A 21,966-nucleotide genomic window follows, 5' to 3' on the forward strand; every position below is an offset into this window, starting at 1 on the left:
TATGTCAGTCTTCTTCTTCTTCTTCTTCTTCTTCTTCTTCTTCTTCTTCTTCTTCTTCTTCTTCTTCTTCTCCTCCTCCTCCTCCTCCTCCTCATCATCATCATCATCATCATCATTATTATTATTATTATTATTATTGCAACAACAGAGTTGTATCACAGTGGCCAGTTGTTTCGCTGGATTTGGCATTGATTACTAGTCAGGCCCCACCCAGGGGCCTAGGACGTCATAATGCATTTTCGTAATATGCATGCAGATCCAAGCAGTGCGGCTTTTTGACTGATGGTGATTTTGTCAATTTTTAATTGTTTTAAATGTAATTCCAGTGCTTTTAGAATAGCACCCAGTGTGCCGATTACCACTGGAATTACCACTGCTGGTTTGTGCCATAATTGTTGGATTTCGATTTTTAAGTCCTGGTATTTTGCAATTTTTTCATATTCCTTCTCGTCGACCCTGCTATCACCTGGTATTGTGATGTCTATGATTGTAACCTTATTTTTCTTGACCAGTTGTTGTTGTTGTTGACAAAAATGTGAAATAACAGCTGGAATTTACATTCATACGTGTAAAGTTCTTTCAAAAACCTATCATGTTTTGATGTAGTATTTATGTATAGATCCAAACAGGTTGGCATTTTTCACTTAACAAATAAAAATGTTGCAGATTTTTAAAGGGTTGTCCATGGTTTTTTTTTGGTATAGTACTCAGTGTGCATATAACCATTGGTACTCCCATGGCCAGCTTATTCCATAATTATTTAATTTCAGTTTTCACCTTTAATACTTTCTGATCTCCACCTTTCTGTGTTTATTCTATTATTTCTTCTACTATCCTCTACGTTTACCACATCAATTATCCACACTTTCTTGTTTTCAATCACAGTTCAATTTGATCTGCCTTATATCAATCATCAGTTTGTATTTGTAAATCACACAATATTTTAACTTGCCCATTTTTTATTACTTTTTCATCTGTATATTCCCACCATTTTTTATTATTATTGGCAAATGATTTTTACAGATATATTAGGGAATCACTTTGGCAATTATGTCATTGTTTTTAATCAATTTGTGCAATTTTCTTGCACCATCTGAGAATACGATCTACCGTTTCTTCTGCTTCTTGGCACAATCTGCACTTTGAATCATTTGGTGATTTTTTTTTATTCTGCCCTTGATTGCATTAATAGAACTGAATCGAGCAAATGAATTAATGGAGCTGAAAATAGCAGTTGAAAAATGTCATTCAAAAAAGAAAGCACCAAGAAATAATAGATTGAAGGAAAATGTCATCATAGATGAAACAATGGATTTGCTATGATTTCTTGGCAGTAAAGACATGGAATAGAAAAGTAGGTTTGGGAGACTAAAATCTAGGACCAAGAAATTAAACTGCAGACAGGAGTGATAGCTTTGCTTGGTTTGGCTGCAACCTAGCACTTGACAGGACTGCTATTCATTTCAAGTTCACAGAGTGGAGTTTTCTCAATTCTCTCATCAGTTTTTAGTTCTCCAATGGTTACTGACATAAGCCAAAGGATAACAAGTGTGGACAAATAATCAGGAACATGAAAATATTCATTTCTTTATTTACTATATACTTTAATTGGGCAGTCACAAGTTTTTATCCCAAATATTAGAGGGATTAGCATGACCAAATTAGTTCAGTTCTTTGATTAAGTTTCTAATCACTCCTCTGGGAATACTGCATAAAAACACAATAAGGGTCTCATCACAGGCTAGTAGGAGATTTGTCTATAAAATTAAAGCATAGTGCTGATCTTCTGAGTTCCAAGAACTGCTGTTGTGGCTTCATTAAGTATAGAAAACTTTTTAGGAAGTTTTATTGTTTTTTTTTTAAAATGCAGACTTCCCATAAAATACATATGGGTATAGCAAAGCGATTTCCCCGATTTTGCTTTAACTGAAAACATTTATTTATTTATTACATTTCTCATCCTGATTGCATGTTTCCAGGCAGCTAACAAAAACAAATTCAAAGCAACATTCTAGAAAACACATTGAAAGATACTCCAATGGTGTGAAAGATCCTTGTAAGCATAAAAATATGTAGGAGAGCAAAGGTAGGGAGACACCTTATAATTTTCTTTATTGCTTGAGGCACATGGTACATAGTGATATAGTGAGATGGGATGACCTGTTTTTAACATGTTGAGGGTTTTTTTGGTGGTGGGAGTAGGGGTGAAGAAGGTACCTGGTTATTTGAGAATTCTGGTATTTATTTCTTGGAAGAATTAAGGGACCCACTTTTCCCATTATAGAAAAAAAAAGCTTGAAATGTTGAACATCACCCACACTCATAGCTTTAAAAGGAAAAAGGTTTCTAAGAAGAGCAGATTATCTAACATGTTCTTAAAACCTTTACTGTCAAAATGCTGGTCAGGGAATAACAATCTTTCTTTCTTCTTCCTTCCAACAGCAGCATGTCTCCCAAAATGTAAAGAAAGGATTTCCCCCTATGAAAGAGAAAACTGGGATTTAATTAAAAATACACCTTTAATTAATTAATTAATTAATTAATTAATTAATTAAGGCAAAGGGTTATCTTATGATGATGAAGACTCTTAGTCATACAGGTAAAGTTGTCTGAAAGTTGAGTCATAGCAATTGGATTCATATTTCCTGTTGGTTTGAGATGTTTCACTGCTCATCCAAACAGCTTTATCTGCCTAACTAACTTGATCTGATTGATAAAGCTGCTTGGATGAGCAGCGAAATGTCTCAAACCAACAAGAAATATAAATCCAGTTGCCATGATTCAACTTTCACATAGTTCTCTTATGAGTTTCGAAGAGATTTTTTGTTGAAAACAACTAGATGTAAAAAAAGAAAAGAAAACATAGCCTAACTTTTCAGTGGACTATGTGTGACAATAAGAAATCTTACTTTGACTAAAAGCATAACCAAGATAAAATAAAATCTATTCATCTTCCCTAGCTCCACATTTTTTCTTCTGGCTAAATAACACTTGAAACAATTATCACAGGTATTAGATTTTGTTCACTCACCCACTTCACCCTTCATGTGAAATGCAGCATCTATTAACACATTCTAATCAAATTTTGAGATCCCAGCATACTCTGTATGGGTAGCACATGAACAATAACCTGCTTCTTCCACAGAGGTAAGCATTTACTTTTTAAAAAAACCATTAATCTGGACAGCTGTTTTTGTCATTTCTAGAAAAGGCCAGATGAATTAGCTTGTCTTGGAAAGGTTGTGCATGTTTTATTCTTGTTGAATGATGCTTAGCTAATAGCAGAGATGATGCAGAATGCACATAATTATATACATTGGATAGACTGATACTTTAATTCTTCTTATGGTTAAAGCCAGCATAAAATATTTGATTTAGGTTGGCCGTTCCTATTCTGCAAGTTTTCAAAGTATCCACTCCTGTCCCTTTGAGACTGGTTTTTGCTCATATAAATATGGTGAAACATAATGCTTTAAAAATAGATGTAAAGGGAAAATCTGTTGTGGTTGAAACCACAGGTTTTGCCTCATTTGAGGAATAAATTACATATTTTATGAGGTTATTCTGAACTATAATATTCATATTCATTATATGGTCATCATCTGCACTTTAATCTAGAATTACTTAATCTATGCCATGCATTTGTTTACTTTTGCCTATATTTTGACAACTGTCTCTATGTACAAATACATTTCAAAGGCATAAAAAAATGAAGATTGTCCAGTGACCTAGGAAACAAAACTTTTAAAATGAAGAGTCTGTGATCCCAATCTTTTGCAAAGGACATATGTCAAGGTAAATGCATAGGGGATTATATTCTAAAAGTCCTGATTTTGGGGAAAAAAATCCTGGTTTCTGAAAATGCTGATTTTTGGGGCAGAAAGCAAAGACGATCGGCTATTTTGTTCACTGATATTGTGTGTATAACTTGACAATCATTTCTGTTACATTACTTTTGCTATATATGTTTTCTTCTAGCAATTTGTGAAGGAAAGAGTTCATCCTCCATTTAAAGTTTCTAGTTTATATTTAACTCTATCAAATGCTTCTGGAATCTATGTAGCAACTCTGAGCAAATAAAAATGGTGGCTAACTGTTAACTAATACATTGTTTAAAAGTGTGCCTGCCTATCTAGGAAAGAAGGCATGTATAAACCTGAGAAGTAGAGTATAAAAAGAATGTTGAAATTATTCTCATTCACTGGAATTTCTATCTACAGATCATACATGTAAAAATATAACCAAGCCATTTAAGTGAATCTAGAGATAGGTGCTTATATAATATAGCCCCTGTTTCTCTGAGTCTTCATTTGTTTGTGTTATTTATTGCTTGATAGCCTAGCTTTTTTCAGGAGCACAGCATATACCTCATTCCCTTATCCGTTTTTCAGCAATAACAATCCTGTGAGATAGGTTGGACTAAGAAAAAAAGATTGGCTTTCTGTTTTTATAATGATTGGATGGAAGCAGTGGTGAAATCCTCTGAAGTCTGCTACTGATTTGGTGAGTCTGCATCCTTTGTGCGCATGTGCACCTGAAACGCATCCATGCAGCATGAAAAAGAAACATTTTGAAGTCTTCCGAGTTTGCAAAGGTAAGTAGAATAGCGAGAGGGGGATACATTGTGCCACACGATTTAGATTAGCTAGAACATGAAATATGTTGATTCTAACTAATATAAATCATAGATGATTGTCGCCCAGCTGATCATTGGAATACCAGTTCCCCTGAACCAGTAGCATTTTTTACTACCAGTTCGGGTGAACCATTCCAAACCGGTATCATTTCACCCCTGGACAGAAGGTATGGAAGTCCCCCGCCCTTTTTTTTGGTAATAAATAGGCATAAGGCTCTTCTAGCCTTGGTATCTCTCATTCATAGGAAAGTAAAGAAGAGTGCCAAAAGCCATTTGTATGTCTGTATAAATGCTATCTCTTAATTCTCCAATGGTAAATAGGATAAATGGTGAAAAGTATTGCATGATTTTGGAGCCACATCTGCAATAAAAGTAAATCCATATAGAATTTCTGGCCATATCCACATCCTGTTGGAAATGGCCAGAGAAATATAATCAGTTTGTGATAGCTTTTCTCAATAGCCATTTCCAATACGGCATCTTGATTAGACATACTACCCAGAGGTGGGTTCCTACCAGTTCGGACCAGTTCGACTGGTTCTATCAGCAGCCCCAGAGGCACCACCATCTAATTTTTACTTCATGCTCAGAAGCATTTTTTAATACTGTTTCATGCGCGCATAGCACGCATCAAGTGTGTGTGTGTGCAAAGCATACATGCAAAGAGTGCACACGCATAAAGTGCAATGCATGTGTGTGTTTGTGCAGCACACTCCTGAGCGAACTGCAGTTACAGAAGCCAGAACCCACCCCTGATGCTATCCAAAGATAGTCCCCTTTTAAAACACCCACAATTCTTTTTAAAAGAAAGCTCAAAAAACATTGACTTCAACTCTGCATAGATTTTATTCAGTTCTCTTCTGCTATGTTATAATAAACTCCTTGCTTTAATATGACACCTAAACTGAGTAATCCAAGGACCCCATGGTGGCAGACCTGAATAGATAGGATACAGCTTTTATTTCTCCTAAAGTTTCTCCAAAGTAAGGGCAGAACTGAAGGTAACCCAAAATGTGTGTTTATAATTCTGTCAGGGGTGGTTAGGAAAGGGATTTATGAAATTTCTGATTCTGTGTTATTGTTTTACATTGTTTCTTCTTTATTTCCATTTTCTCAATAACATTTCATATAATATCTATACATTGACTGCTTGGGTTTTATAAGATAATTTCACATTAAAATCCTCCAGATGTATATGGTTACATAGTACTCTAGTGACTGTCATAAGGATTATGTTCTGTATTTTGGAGCTTTGGGGAAGATGACTTATAGCATATTTCCTTCCATTTTTTGAAGCTAGATTGTAGGAAGGAGTCCAATGGAAGAGCTAAAAAATCTCCAACTAGCCAGACTAGACTGACTAGGGGAGGTCAGAGGATTGAGACTGACTAAGGTATTTTCTCATAATGAGAACCTTTGGAAAAAGAAATCTGCCAGAGTCTTTAGATGATTCTCCTTTCCAGCCAGCATACTCCTATCATAGCTAAGACACATACTTGATTCTATCTCAACATCAGTCTTTCCATCCAGTAGAAAATTATCCAACTTGAAGTTACCACCTACATGGTGACTAGTCAAATGAACAAAAGCATACTAGAATGGGATGGAACAAATCATATTCCAGTAATATTTTTAGAAACAACTGTTGGTTGCAGTCCTTAAAATTATTTTAGACTACAGGGCATGGGATGGCAGTCTGAGAGCAATTAAATATGGATTTAAAAGAAACATATAATATAGAAACAACTTTTTCTAGTTGTATTGGAAAGCTGGAAAATCTCTGAAGAACCCAAAGGATTATATACAAAACCTGAGATGTAACAATCTTCCTTCCTTCCTTCCTTCCTTCCTTCCTTCCTTTTTTCTTTCTTTCTTTTCCTTCTCCTCCTCCTCCAATTAAGATTAGAAATATGCATTGTTACAGGAAAATGTAAGAAATTTCATCACAAGAACTGACATTGTTCCTTCATTCTAATTAAAGAAGAGCATGACTGACTAAAACCAGAGTGAATGGAGATTGAATATAAGGTTGCGTCAAATGCTACATAGACTATCCACCCCCCCTTTCCCTGAAAGCCAGAAGAAAATGTTCTGATTAGACTGGCAAGAGTTTCTTAATTTTAACAAGGCAAAAGAGGTATTCATGGAAACAGACTTTAGATCGTATTTGTCTGCTCAGCTAAACAACATTGTATATGCCTTTAATTTGTATAATACTTTATCATTTTGATACTTTTAAGTAGGCTCAAACATTTTGATCATTCCTACAATGAGTGTTAATAAAGCATTCTGCACACATGGAGACTAACTTTAGTTATGCACTATCCTTGTTACTAACAGCCTCTAATTAAGATGTCCATTAAAAGTCCATAATGTTAATTTAATGGAAAAATTCCAATAGAAGTCCATTAGGCTCTTTCTGTTAGCTTAACATTACACAAGTTTCTGTAATATCATAATTAGACATTACTACTGAAAAGAATATTATACAATTATAATTGGCCATTATTTGAAATTGAAAGGAGTATTCCTTATCACTACTGCTTCATTTGTCATGAATGATAGATCTTTGAGATATTTGTAACATTTTGGTGACTGGATGTCACATATCTAGGTTGACAAATAAAATTCCATTCATTCTACAGATAGGTGCCCTTAGCAATTAGTTCCTTCATAATACAAAGACAGTTTTAGTTTTATTTGAAAAAAAAAGCCTCACAAGGATTCGAGATTACAGAATGAGGTAAAAGTCATAGTCATTTCCTCAAAATTACATTTATCAAATATATTCAAAGTACTCACAGTTTAGAGCATCATATAGATAACTGGTTCAGAGAATGAACGCTGAAAGGGGATGCTTAGTCTCCGAGTTCAACCTCCTGCTGACATAATGAAATAACATTTTCTCTCTTTCTCTTTAAGAGTTTAAGGGAAGGTGGACAGTATATACAATTCTGATAGATTAAATTTCATTTTCATAAGAATCTAATATGGTTTAAATTGTAGCATGGCAATTTAAATCTGTCTCAATCCTTTCCTGCTTTTATATATTTCTTATTTATGAAAACCTTCCTTTATGTCCAGGGAAACCTCACATGTTTTAGTAAAGTTTCAGGTTTTAGGCTTGAGGTGACTTTGACATCCCTGAGAGAGAAGGGCCCAAAAATTTCAGCCAAACTTTTCCATGATTTTAAGTAAATTATTTTTTTTACAAACAAAATAGGTGTGTTAATCCTAGCAGTGGCTTGAAAATAGAGTACCATGATATGCTTATGTCAGTGTTTAGTGAGGTTGGTCAAATTGTATAAATGTATTTGGTTCTATTTTAAATGGTTTTTGGCCTTATCTGTCCTCATATAATATTCACCAAAGCAGGAGGCATTTTTTCCTAGAACTATTGCTTATAATATTAGGCACTTATATTTTTCTATTGTATATGAGATCGTTTGAGAACAATAGTTTGTGATCCTTAGTATTTTCTTTCATTATTTTTCCAGAACTATAGAAAAATCTCAGAGTGATTTCAATTAGAACCTTCTGTGAATATTCTTTGAAAGAAGACTTTGTGATTCATACTAGAATGGAGAAAGATATTGTAAATCTCTTCCATGATTATGTGTGGACATGTACGTATGCACACAGGTATGTATATATGTCGGATGCAGTGGCTAAGACACTGAGTTTGTCAATCAGAAAGGTTGGCAATTCAGCAGTTCAAATTCCTAGCACTGCATAATGGAATGAGCTCCCATTACTTGTCCCAGCTTCTTCCAACCTAGCAGTTCGAAAGCATGTAAAAAATACAAGTAGAAAAATAGGAACCAGCTTTGGTGGGAAGGTAAGAGCATTCTGTGTGCCTTCGGTGTTTAGTCATGCCAGCTACATGACCATGCAGACATCTTCGGACAACACTGGCTTTTTGGCTTTGAAACAGAGATGAGCACCGCCCCCTAGAGTTGGGAACGACTAGTACATATGTGCGACGGGAACCTTTGCATTTACTGTATGTATGTATCCATGCATGCATGCATGCAGCTAGGTACCATGGGTAGGTAGTATGCATAATGAAAGAAGATTTGGAAGCTCCTGTTCTACCTTCTTGTGGATTTTGCAATCAATCTGCACCTCATTTAACTCAGTACAGTAACAATGATTTATATGATCAGGAATGCTGCACAGCCAGAATTTCCATTTGTGCAATTTTCTGCAACTTCATTCAGCTGAATGCAATTATACTTGGCTTTCCATCTGTATTTCCATCCACATGAGGAAGTTGGATAGGCTGAGTTTGGGCTTAGGGCATACATTCCTAGCTCCCCTCTTCACAGAGATTTTAAAAAAAAATCTGAAGAGACCTTTCATCCTTCAGTGAATCAGTAAAAAAAAAATTCAATTCACTTTGGTGAGAATTTCTAACTGCAATATGTATTTATTTTCAACTAAGTAGAATCAGATGACAACTTTATATCCTCTTAAATAAATTTAAGGCCCACTGATTTTAGGGCAATAGAATGCTGATTTTATTATTGTAGAGGAGGGGAAAGAGATTGGGATGAGAAAGTACAGTACAGATTCCAGGACCTTAGAAAATATTCATTTCATTATTGGAATAGGGAAAAATGGAAAAATGGCATCAGGATCAAAACTTCAAACTAAGAATTAAAAAAGAATAGAACACAGAGCCAAAGAAGAAACAATGGGATGGGATGAAATTATACATTATAAAGACATAAACTCTATTTAGACTAAGAATACTTTCACCTAGCAGAACTGTCAATATTTTTATATGAAATAAGGAGAAAAATTAGTCATGCTGATCTACAATTTAAGATTAGTTTTTTCTTACAGCTCTAGGCCTGGATATATGAAGCACTTCTTTTCATTGCCATATTGTATTGAAAGATGATTGGGCAAAACAAATTTTATCTCTCTTCCAATCAAATAAAATGCAAAGATCTGCCATCCTTGGCAGTTTCTTGTTTTAAAGATTTTATTATACTCTTTTGAATTGCATATTTAACACTGCATCTCTGTTGTATTGTAATTTATAAGATGCCTTTCTCATTTAAAATTCTAGAAACATATTTCAACTAACATTTTTGCTACAGAACTTATACTGTTACTGTGTGTACAGCTTCTGTAGACACCAAAACACCAAAATTAAAGAGTATTTCTCCAACATGTATTACCCTTAGCTGGCATATGCCTTGAATGATGTTATTGATTAGTACTTACTTTAATTTCAAAAAGTGCATTTTAATAGGCAGCTAAGAAGCACGCTAAGAAGCACGCGTAACGGACTGAGCTCCCATTATTTGTGCCAGCTTCTGCCAACCTAGCAGTTCGAAAGCATGTAAAATTCAGGTAGAAAAATAGGAACCACCTTTGGTGGGAAGGAAACAGCGTTTGGCATTTAGTCATGCCAGCCACATGACCACAGTGATGTCTTCAGACAGCGCTGGTTCTTCGGCTTTGAATTGGAGATGAGCACTGCCCCCTAGAGTTGAGAACAACTAGCAGATATGTACGAGGGGACCCTTTGCCTTTACCTAAGAGGTATGTATTTATACAGAAGCAGTATGCAACAATACTTAAATGAGAGCAAAATTGTTTTCCTCACTGACTGAGAAGGCTTACAAATATTACAACACTGTTTAACAGTATTCTGTTTTTCTACAAACATGACGATTCATTGTATATCCCAAAGTGAATAACTGCAATATTACATTAACTCTTGTTTTAACTATAGAACAGTAACTGTAAATGTAGTGGGTCAGTGAATGTGGTAACCAAGAGAAATGTCATTCTTATTGATCCTGATGGTCCTAAGGGTGAATTAACAGAAACTCAGTTTCAGTCATACTGTCATCCTTGCTACTAGACACCACTGACATTCTCAGTTGAAGAAATATTTCTTGATGAAGAGCCCTGTGTTATTGCCAGCTGTCAAGAAGAGGAAAATGGTCCAAGAACTTTAATAAATGTCTCAATTATATGCTGGTCTTCTTTTTCAGGATGTTTGGAAACATTTCTTTACAGAATCAAAAGCCCAGCTTTTGAAAAAAAAAGTAATGAGTTTAGAAAGCTACAAATAATTATTTCTATGCTTTAAATTATGTTCCATCTACCAAAACGTTGTTGTTGTTGGTTTCAAATGATATCTTTCTGATACATTGAAATGGGTTAATAGTTTGTTTATTCTTTTTTAACTGATGCAGGAAATATTTTGTTTTAGTTTCAGTTAAAATGCTTCCAACGAGCCCAAGAATTATCCTATCTAGAAGTTTTAGTCTTTTAGATATTCTACTCTTACATATTGCACAAATTTGACAGTAGGTTGAAAAAGCTAAATATGAAAATGAAAGAGCTACCTCGTGCTACCTCATATTACAATAATGCAACTATAAGTGAGCATGAATAAATGTCTGAAACAACTTACAGTCCAGGAAATGGCAAAACCAATACAAATGCTCCTTTTGCCACAGGTTCTGCCTGCTATACAAACAGGAGAATTCAAGAGGATCCCAGATTGCTCACATATTTCAAATCAAGAAAACCAGCCCTATTCAGAGTCAGGAATAGAATCACTATAGATTTGAGGGGTTCAAGTAGACATAGCCACATAATTCTAAATGTGACTTGTGTTAAACTTAATAAAGTCAAAAAACTTTCACAAAATTCTGTTTTACTTGAATATGAGACCATTTCACCACATTTGTCAGTAGTTACATTAGTCAACCATTCAATAAGTATACTTAAAATTGTTTAATGCAACTGAATAGTTCAAACTGCACTTAGTGGCAATAGTTGTATGAATTGGGTAATTTTAAAGAAACCTCATTCATATAGACTTAAGTAACACTATATATCTCCTCCCCTCTCAACATTGAGCATTCCTTGTCCCAATTGTGGAATTAATGTGACTGTCTAAGAAAGCTCCAATTTGTCACATTGTAGCTTAAAGGTGTTATTTTCTAGCTTTTAGACATAAACTGATAGAGGAACACTTTTTATGTCTTCAGATCATTGAATCAAAGCACAGTTCTGTTGTATATATCAGCAATTTTGTAAACTGAAAGCCACTGAATTGTATTGACTTTTTTGGGGAAAGAATGAGAAGACAAAAATGAAATCAGAAGTAGTAATGGGATCCAGAATGTAGGACATACAAGAGAAAAGTAAGCACTGTTATTATAGTTGATACAGAAGAATAGTAGGAGACAGTTGCAAGTTGCAAACCAATCTTCATTAAACACAGATCATCAAAAACTGTGATAGTTTTACCAGAAATTACAAACCAAGTTTGTACATAGCTTTGAGAGAATATTTTGCTTTTATAGTTGAAGAGAAGTTACTTCTTCATATCTATTGGACACATTGAGCAATTTTAGAAAGGATTGGTTATAAAACATTTTATATTTTAAATGTAATAGATCATATTATAGTACTAAGATGGAATTGTTATTATTGTAGATGACCTCTGGAGGGCTCAAAAGGGGGTGGTAAGCCTGCCTTGGCCTTTTAAAATCTCTTGGTTGCACTCAATATCATCAATCACTTTAAATTCTAAATTGACTTAGGTGGGTGGAAGTAGGGATGCACTGTCCTCTGCCTTCCTTCATGATTAGTTCTTTTCAAGCTTGAGGCACCTTTGTGATGAGAATGTTCCTCGGGGCTCAGTTCTTCCACATCTTTTAATTTAACAACTATAGGAAGCCCATTAAAAAGGTTGTATGATGACATTGGGTGTATTATCATCATTATACCTTATGTCCTAAGCTGGAAAAGTGGTACTGTTCAGGTGCTTACCAGGAGGCTTTGAAAGTTTGAATGGGAAAGAAATGATTCAATCTAAGTAACAAGAAATGGCTCCAGTTCTTGGGGCTTCCAGATCTAGAGAGTTACTATCTTGAACCCTTGGAGAGGTAGCATTCTCCTGAATTGAGATGGGATGCAATTTAGGATTCTGCTGAAGGGGAGCCAAAGATGGGGTTTTTGCACAAACACATCTTGTGCACAAGTCACCCTCATTTCTGAACCATGGACTGTGCCCTGGACCACTTCAATAAAATCTACATTTATTCCCTTGAAGATAGTCCCTCAAATACTACTTAGAAACACCAGTGGCCCAGAATGAGGAAACATCTATTGTTCTGGGTGTCCGGCATTTTGTGGTTTCAATTCAAGGTGTTGATTATCACTTTTAAAGCCCTGTTTGTCACAGAGTCCACAGTTATTTGGTTGACTCAATCTTCCATCTTTCGGAGGTGGGTAAAATGAGTAGCCAGATTGTTAGGTGGCAATATGCTGACTCTGTAAACTGCTTAGAGTAAGGTGACCAGACGTCCCGCTTTTGGCGGGACACCCCCGCTTTTTGATGCATTTTCCCGCGTCCCGCCCGCTTTTTAAAAAGGCATGCTTTTTTGGCGCTTGCAGCTCCCGCCCATCAGCTGCTGGGCTGGCTCATCGTTCTGTTCTATGCTACCACCTACAAATTTAAGCCAGCCCAGCCTGCCGCTCACTGATTTGATTGGCTGGACTCCTTAGCTGAGGACGCATGCGCAAGTCTCCATTTTATTTCGTCTTTGTTTTGCGCAGCTGCGCTTACTCACTGGTGGTGAGTAAATCATGTTTTGTATTAAATTTGGTACTGTGGGAATCGGGAGGCGCTGGGCTGGGGGAAGGAGACAGCCCCCTTGCAGAGTTCGCAGCCAGCCCCTGTGCTGCGCTGGAACGGGCGGCAAAACCTTTGGAACCACGTGGAAGTTCTCGGGCGGCTGCTCCCAGCTCTCCTGCCCCGGAGGGAGCAGCCGCCGCCGGCGGCGGAAGAGGAAGCAGCCCGGCGTCGCTGCTCGCCGCGCGCTCCCTCGCTCGCGGCCAGGCTTTGGTGCTGCCTTTCCCGCTCTGTGCGTGCTGCCCAGACCAGACCTCTCTTCCTTCCGTGGAGTCGGTTGAATCCATGGGATTCGCCGTGGAAGGAAGAGAGGTTGGGGGAGCGGCAGACGCCAGCAGAGAACGTCCCCTCGCTTCTGGGCCTCCCCGCTGCTGTCCCGACCTCTCTTCCTTCCGTGGAGTCCGTTCGTGAATCCATGGGATTCACCGCGGAAGGAAGAGAGGTCGGGGGAGCGGCGGACGCCAGCAGAGAACGTCCCCTCGCTTCTGGGCCTCCCCGCTGCTGTCCCGATCTCTCTTCCTTCCGTGGAGTCCGTTCGTGAATCCATGGGATTCGCCGCGGAAGGAAGAGAGGTCGGGGGAGCGGCGGACGCCAGCAGAGAACGTCCCCTCGCTTCTGGGCCTCCCCGCTGCTGTCCCGATCTCTCTTCCTTCCGTGGAGTCCGTTCGTGAATCAATGGGATTCGCCGCGGAAGGAAGAGATATCGGGGGAGCGGCGGACGCCAGCAGAGAACGTCCCCTCGCTTCTGGGCCTCCCCGCTGCTGTCCCGATCTCTCTTCCTTCCATGGAGTCCATTCGTGAATCCATGGGATTCGCCGCGGAAGGAAGAGATGTCGGGGGAGCGGCGGACGCCAGCAGAGAACGTCCGCTCGCTTCTGGGCCTCCCCGCTGCTGTCCCGATCTCTCTTCCTTCCGTGGAGTCCGTTCGTGAATCCATGGGATTCGCCGCGGAAGGAAGAGAGATCGGGGGAGTGGCGGACGCCAGCAGAGAACGTCCCCTCGCTTCTGGGCCTCCCCGCTGCTGTCCCGATCTCTCTTCCTTCCGTGGAGTTCGTTCGTGAATCCATGGGATTCGCCGCGGGAGGAAGAGATATCGGGGGAGCGGCGGACGCCAGCAGAGAACGTCCTCTGGCTTCTGGGGCTCGCCGCTGCTGTCTGTGGATCAATGGGATTCTGTTAAGGTTACAATTGGATGTGTTGGACGAATCTTAAAAGATGAAACTTTTATTAAAACGTTTGACTTAACTAATAAACAAACTAATCCAACCTAAATGTAGAGGAGGAGAAGAAGGGGGGGATTTAAAAAGAGCAGAGGAAAAAGAAAAGAAAGCATGAAGAAAACATAAAGAAAGGGATGGGAGGGAGGGAAGGAAGGCAGTTTATGTTGAAACAGAAAATATTATATAAGGAAGAAAATGGAAATAACTTAGGAAGGAAGGAAGGAAGGAATTGCACTTAATATTGAAGGAAAAGAGAATGAAGGAAAAAGTATTGGAAGGATTGAAAGAAGGAAGGAGGAACAAAGAATTACACTTAATATTGAAATGGAAAAGAAAATATAATGAATGAAAGAAGAAGTATAGGAAGGAAGGAAGGAAGGAAGAAACAAAGACTGTTGAAACAGAAAAGTTAATATAAGGAAGAAAATGGAAAGACGTATAGGAAGGAAGGAAGGAAAAAAGGAAGACAATGTTGAAATGGAAAAGAATATAAGGAAGAAAATGGAAAAAATTATAGGAAGAAAGGAAGAAATGTACTTAATATTGAAACAGACAAGGGAATGAAGGAAAAAAATATTGGAAGGATTGAAAGAACAAGGTTTTCCTTGTATGGGATTGATAGTGTCATTCTTAAATTTATTCCCCAAAATTTTTCCCATTTGTCTAGTTCAATGTTATAGCCAAAGTTCTGTGCCCATTTTATCATTGGTTCTTTTACAGTTTCCAATTTCCTCTTCCATTTGATACTTCAAGAGGAATTTGTATATTTTCCCTATCATCTTTCTGTCCAGACTTTGAATAATTTTATTCAATTTGTGTGGTTCTGTTTCAATACCATATATTTTAGAGTCTTTATTGTATTTAGTTTTAATTTGGAGGTAGGTTAGCCAGTCACCTTTCATATTCTGATCTGCCAATTCTTCAATTGTTTTTAAATTTCCCTGTCTGTCAATTAGATCTCTGTATCTTAGAATTTTGTTCCAATCTGTAAAATTTGGGTGTGTCGTTCTTTCTGTTGGTGATAGCCAATTTGGGGTTTTCACATAGTGGATTTTTTTAATTTTGAGCCATTGTTGCAGTAAAGTTCTAATTAAATGATTTTGAAAGTATTTGTGCGTTTTATGTTTGTCATTCATTCCATAAGAAATTATGCCAGCCTGCCTGCAGGTCATGGCCTTCTAAGATCAGAATTCTTTTATTCTTTAACTCAATCCAATCCTTCATCATTGTCATTGTTACTGCAGTTGCGTATATATAGGCTCCCTGTGTGCTTCCATCCATCCCTACGAAGATCTGCTGACTCTGCCTGCCTGCTGGTAAGTGAGCTGGTTTTTTCTTTTATTTTTTTAATGTATTTTAAAATAATATTTTATTTATTGTGCATATGATTTTTAAAAATAGTGTTATTCTGTGTTGATTCTTTTTTTAAATTGTCTTAAACTATTTTAAAAAAGATTCTATCCAAAATAAATTGAAACAAGCCATTTTAAAAATTTCTATGCACAATACTTTGAAATGGACTCAGGAGTCATGATTGACACTGAGTGAATTTGCACTTTTAATAATCAGGAAGATACAATGGCATTGAAAAAAGTGACTGATGACCATTTTTCACACTTAGCGACCGTTGCAGCATCCTCATGGTCACGTGATCAAAATTTTGTTTGGCAACAGATTCGTATTTATGCTGGTTTCAGTGTCCTGGGGTGACCTTTTGACAAAAAAAATTTTTTTTAATCAAGCCCTCCCCCCCCCGGTCAAGGGCGTCCCTCTTTTCCAATCTGAAAATCTGGTCACCTTAGCTTAGAGAGGGCTATAAAGCAGCATGAAGCAGTATATAAGTCTAAGTGCTATTGCTATTTTCACAACAGCTTTTTCCTGAGGGCATCTACCCATCCCACTAGATTGGATAGGATGGGTTCATGCCCCTTTCTTAAATGTCTCCTTTTAATGGGACCTAGGAAATAAGCCTTTTTTTTTGCAGTTGGGCCTACCTTGTAGAACCACATCCCCCATGAAATGTGGAGGATCTATCCAGCTTGGCTTCTAGAGGAACATTAAGACTTGAATCAGGGATGCAGCGGAGTTGGACATTAGTAAATTGTGATAGGGTATTATGGCATTCAGTGGTATGAGAGAACGTTGAATTTTTTGTATTGTTACTAGTTTATACGTGATTAGCCACTCAGAGTTATTTTATATAATATGGGTGGCCATACAACTCTTTTAATTAAAAAAAACTGAATAAATAGAATGAGGGAATTCTTATGATATGGGCCTGCCCTGTCAATTTTCTATTTTAATTCATTGTTCATAACTTACTTAATACAGGGTTACTAAACAATGATTTTAGTAGTATACTATATCTATAAACTATATCACTGTGCAACTTCATTAATCCTTAGTACTAAGACTACATAATTATCCAAAATGCCATAATATTGTGCATATAGAAATATATTCAGTATCAAGTGGCACCATACCTTAAATCCAGTGAAAGAAGTTAAGGGTTCAAGAGCCAAATTAAAAATTAAAGGAGGCAAGGAACAGCTTTGACTTGTGCCATTATATCATGGTACATTGAGGTCGAGAAACAAATCAAAGGCTTTCAATAAGATTAAAACAACTGATCCTAATACATTCTGCTGTAATGTCCAAAATATCAATCATCAACAGATAGAAGCTTCATAATTTTAATTTTAAAAGTCCAGACTGAGATGGATGAATTATTAACAATATTATTTTCTGTAACTTCTTGGCAGAGGTTGTCAAAGTTAATATTTTAGCATAGACATTAAGCAATGGATTTGCCCATATCTTGGATATCTGATGGAGATATTTTTCAGATATTTTCACAGTCATTTTTGCCAGGACATAATCCATTGCTAGTTCAATGGATTAAAGTTCTGCTTTAGTGTTTTACTAGCATATTGGGAGTGTTTTTCCTACTCTGGATCTTGGTGATATACATTATTGCCTGATAGCTTTATTGAGGGATTTCAATTTTGCATGTACTGTCCAAGGTCAAAATGCATTTCAAAGAATATTTAAATTGTTTCAAATGAAGTTGACTTGATTTAAGCTCAGATATTATAAATACTTTATTTTAATTGTATGTTTTGTTTATTAAATAGGTTGCCCATCTTACTGCCCAGTGATTCTGCATAACTACTTGACACAATATATGCAGTTCCTTGTATAAGACAAACATGAGTCTTTAATTATCTTGTTCAGTTGTATAAGTTTCAAAACTCTGAGTTTTGGTTTTTTTTTGTTTTTTTTTTGCTAAGGTGTTAGAAATTAATGCCTTAAATCTTTCCATAAAGGTAGATCCTTTATCTATTTGCTTGTTTGTTTATTTTAAAAAAGAACAAATTTCCTTTTTATGGTGCTACCAAAGTTAATCACAACATAGTGAAAAATTTCCCACACAGCTCTCAATACTTATTTATAAAATGTAAATGCCAATGCAATGATAGTTTGCTAATTAACTAATCTTTTAACAAGTGTATATGAAAGATGGAAATATCACCAGTGGGGTGTTGGAGAGATCTTGCATTGTCTCTATAACAGAAGGAATAGTTGCATTCCCACATATCCATGGGCCTATGGCATCCATGTGAGTATGTCAGGACCAAATCCGATGACAAGACAGCGAGATCCAATTGAGTTCTACCCCTTCTTTGCTTGCACCTAATCTTGCCAAACTAAAGCTACCCTAAAATCTTTTCCCCTTCATCATCTAGCTCAAGACTGTGCTGTGTCTTAATCTGGACCTCTTTCTGGGAGAGCTCTGTGTTGCCCAAACTGTCTCCTGTTGCTTCTGCAGGTTCACATTCCACCAACAGTACCAGCTCACATTCTGTCCAATAAAGGGAAGTTAATAGTTTTTCTTCTTTGATATGCTATGACAACTGTTGAATTCACACAATATGCTACTTTAACTTGCTTGTTTTTAAGGTGACTTAATGAACAAATTAACATAGACTTATTTGTACCCTATACCAAAACATAATAGTAGATACCTACAATGGCATAAGTGAAAAATAAATAACTTTTGAGATTAAGTGACATACAGTATGTGTACTAGATTAATATATATCTTTTTAGCTATCATTTTAAGATTTTATGTTTTATATTTTTAGGAAACCATAATTTCTGCTATTGTTAAAGTGTGGAATTTAAAGAGAAAAATAATTTAAAGACATTTTTATAAATATATGGTTTACTTAGTATTATTTTCTAAGTAACATTAAAATATAATGACTTGTGTTAGAGAGTTAAGCACTGCAAAGAGAAGACAAAAAGCTTAATAACCCAATAATTAGCAAATTATCTCATGAAAATATGTTTCATTTTCAAGCAATAATTACTATAAGCCATTAAAACATCCACATATCTCTTGATATCCATGCCTAGTGAAGACAGAATTGAAGTTAGAATAAGAGAATAAGAACGGAAAGCTAAGAGTTTACTATTTAGCATTAATTCATCCATTTGCATTAAAAATGAAAATGAGAGACTATTTAAAAGATGATGTGAAATTCAAGAGAGAGAAATAAATTCTTGTGGAGGTGATGATGAAGATGGGTTATGGCATGAGAGAAGGAGGAGGAGGAGGAAACATTTCAATCTACATTTTCAAAGTAATGTAGGAACTGGATAATATTCACTATTGTATACTTGGCCTTTTCCAAATTTTGGATGCTATTTTCTATCAAAGCAAGCATTAATATGTGGACAAAAATGTGTATATCATATAAAGTTCAATAGCAGATATGCAGATTACTGTAAGAAGAAGGTAGAATGATCTTCTATTTTAAAAATGTATGAAGTAAACTTTTGTTCATCCCTAGGTATCTGTGGTATCGTATTTCTTCTGATAATTTTCAAATTGATATCAAATGCTGTTTATAACTTAAAACTCTCATTCAAATAGATTTGAAGAATGATTGTTATAGTATCTTATAAAGCAGGATCCCTTTGTCCTTATCACTGATTAAATAAAACATTCTTTGATTGTGGTGTGAGATACCATTATTATTTTTTCAAATAATTCATCTAATTTGTGAAAAATTAAATGCAAAATATTTTGTGTATTATGCCATATTTTAAAGAAAGCAAGATAACATAGCTTCCTTGATTAGTACATCTCCTGCACTTTGGGAGAAACTGAATCTTTGGCTCATAATTTCCTTACTTCAGTAGCTTAAATTTGTACCAGTATTCTTGAGATCCATGGAATGGTATGGAATGATAATTCCCCTCATAATGGTATAATAACTATGAGAAGAGGGACATTATATTTATCTAACACTATACTATCATTCTCCAGAGGTTTCAAGTCAGCTACATTGCTTCATGTTTATTCTGGATGGTTGCAAAACTCAACAATTCCTGTTTGACTGGATATTTCAAAATAACGTAAGAATTCTTCATATGGTATATAATAACCATTTACTAACTAGCATAGACTGTGCAGAAACGGAAAGAGTATTTTATGAACATGAACAAAACAAAAAGTAATTTGTAACTAAAATTTAGAAATAATTCTAAGTATGTAGGTAGGAACATTTTTTTCCATGACTTATGGTGTCTGCTGCCTGAAATCTCTTGGGTAACATTTAAGCAGAACAATGTCTACCTAATTCCACTCTCTATTCCTACCATGCTCAGCTAGTGGAAGCATGCCATAAAGATTTTAGATGTATTAGTGCCTTCCCACCTTTGCTTACCTGCACTTGTACTCAAAAGGTACTGCGTGTTCTGCAGGTGCATAAAAATGAAGTCTCATTCAAATTCATAAACATATCACTGCAGTTCCTACAGTAACAGTTCATAATGAGTTGTAAGTACCTTTTTCTTGGATGTTTTTCAATTTTTTTAGTTAGGCAATTTTCCTGCTTAGCTTCCAAGTCCATGCCTAATCAGCCAAGTAGCACTCATGATTTGTTACCACTTTTATCCTCTCTTGATTTACCCAAGACTCTTTTAAAGCCATCCAAGCTGGGCTGTGTGAAGATATGTAAAGTGTATGAAGTATTTCCTTGTGCTTTTCCCGAGTTTCCTATTGTTTTCCTTCATTGAATGAATAAAAAAAATACAAGTGAGTAATCCTGTCCATTGATCCACACCATGATCTATCCCCCTGATGGCAAATCTATGGCACGCGTGCCACAAGTGGCATGCAAAGCCATTTGTTAGGGCATCCGAGGCATTGCCCTGTCAGCTCCAGCATGCATGCACACACTGGCCAGCTAACTTTGACCCTCATTTTCAGCCATTTTTTAGGGAAGCCTCCAGAGGGTGAAAAATGGCCCAATGTGCAAACTGTACATTGGGCTGTTCTATTCTATAGACTTCTGGAATATCTCCTATATCTTTTCCTATCCTTTTAATATAAAAACATGATTAAAAAAACTACATATGTACTGTCAGATGCCAGTTTCTGTGGAGAAACAATGGAAAAGGACACTATTATGTCTTCAATAATTCCGGAAAAATCTGGGATGTAAGATTAGATGAATTTGGAGTCTGGTTTCTTTATCTCTTTTTCTCTACACCTGAGAAACTCTTCATATTTTTTTTAAAAAAAATCATCTGGTCCATAGGACCAGAACTACATGGTGACTAAATGGCTAGAAAAAGATAATTTTGGTGCAAAGGGCCTTTATCTTGAGGGTAGAAAAGCTCCTAAAAGAAATAACAAGATGATACCAATGAAGTGAGCAGGATTTCTTGGGAAGAGATACCATTTTTTTTTCAAAATGGTTAATCATAATCAAAATGTTAACAATTTTCCTTTTTTTTGTCTAGTGAAAAGCGATCTTCTGTTTTACAACTGTTTGAAGCTTTGGAGATGCATGCATGTAGTAGTGTATCTGCTGGAATTTCTGATCTAAAGTAACATTGTATGGATGACATCCTTGGTTTAATTACCTGGACCTCTCAGTCCAATGTTCAGGCTCAGAGAAGACCTAGGAGAAATTTCCTTACTTCCTCAAGAGAAGAAATAATATAGAATCTTCTTAGCAAACCAAAGTTCTTTGACACTTTTGTGATTTGTGTTGCTTATGAATACTTATGAATACCAATTATCATGGCCTAATTAAGTCTTTTTAAAAATGAAATAATTTCTGGAGAAAGGGTAGAGGAAATATAGTCATTAACTAATGCTGTTTCATTTGAAGACTCTCTAAATATTGCTATAGCTGCATTTTCATTTAATGTTTGTCTAGATTAGGCATGCTTTTCATACATTTGCATTTTTTTTACATTAGACCTGAGCTTTCCTATGAAGCATTGACAATAGCCCCAACTTAATAATGAAAAAAAATGTGACTGACATTTTACATAAATTTATGCTTTAATGAATTCCATGTAAAATAAATGAACAAAAAGAAAAAGCTCTATTTAACCATCATTATATTTGTAAG

The sequence above is a fragment of the Thamnophis elegans genome, chromosome 3 (assembly GCF_009769535.1).
Source record: "Thamnophis elegans isolate rThaEle1 chromosome 3, rThaEle1.pri, whole genome shotgun sequence".
Classification (NCBI taxonomy): domain Eukaryota; kingdom Metazoa; phylum Chordata; class Lepidosauria; order Squamata; family Colubridae; genus Thamnophis; species Thamnophis elegans.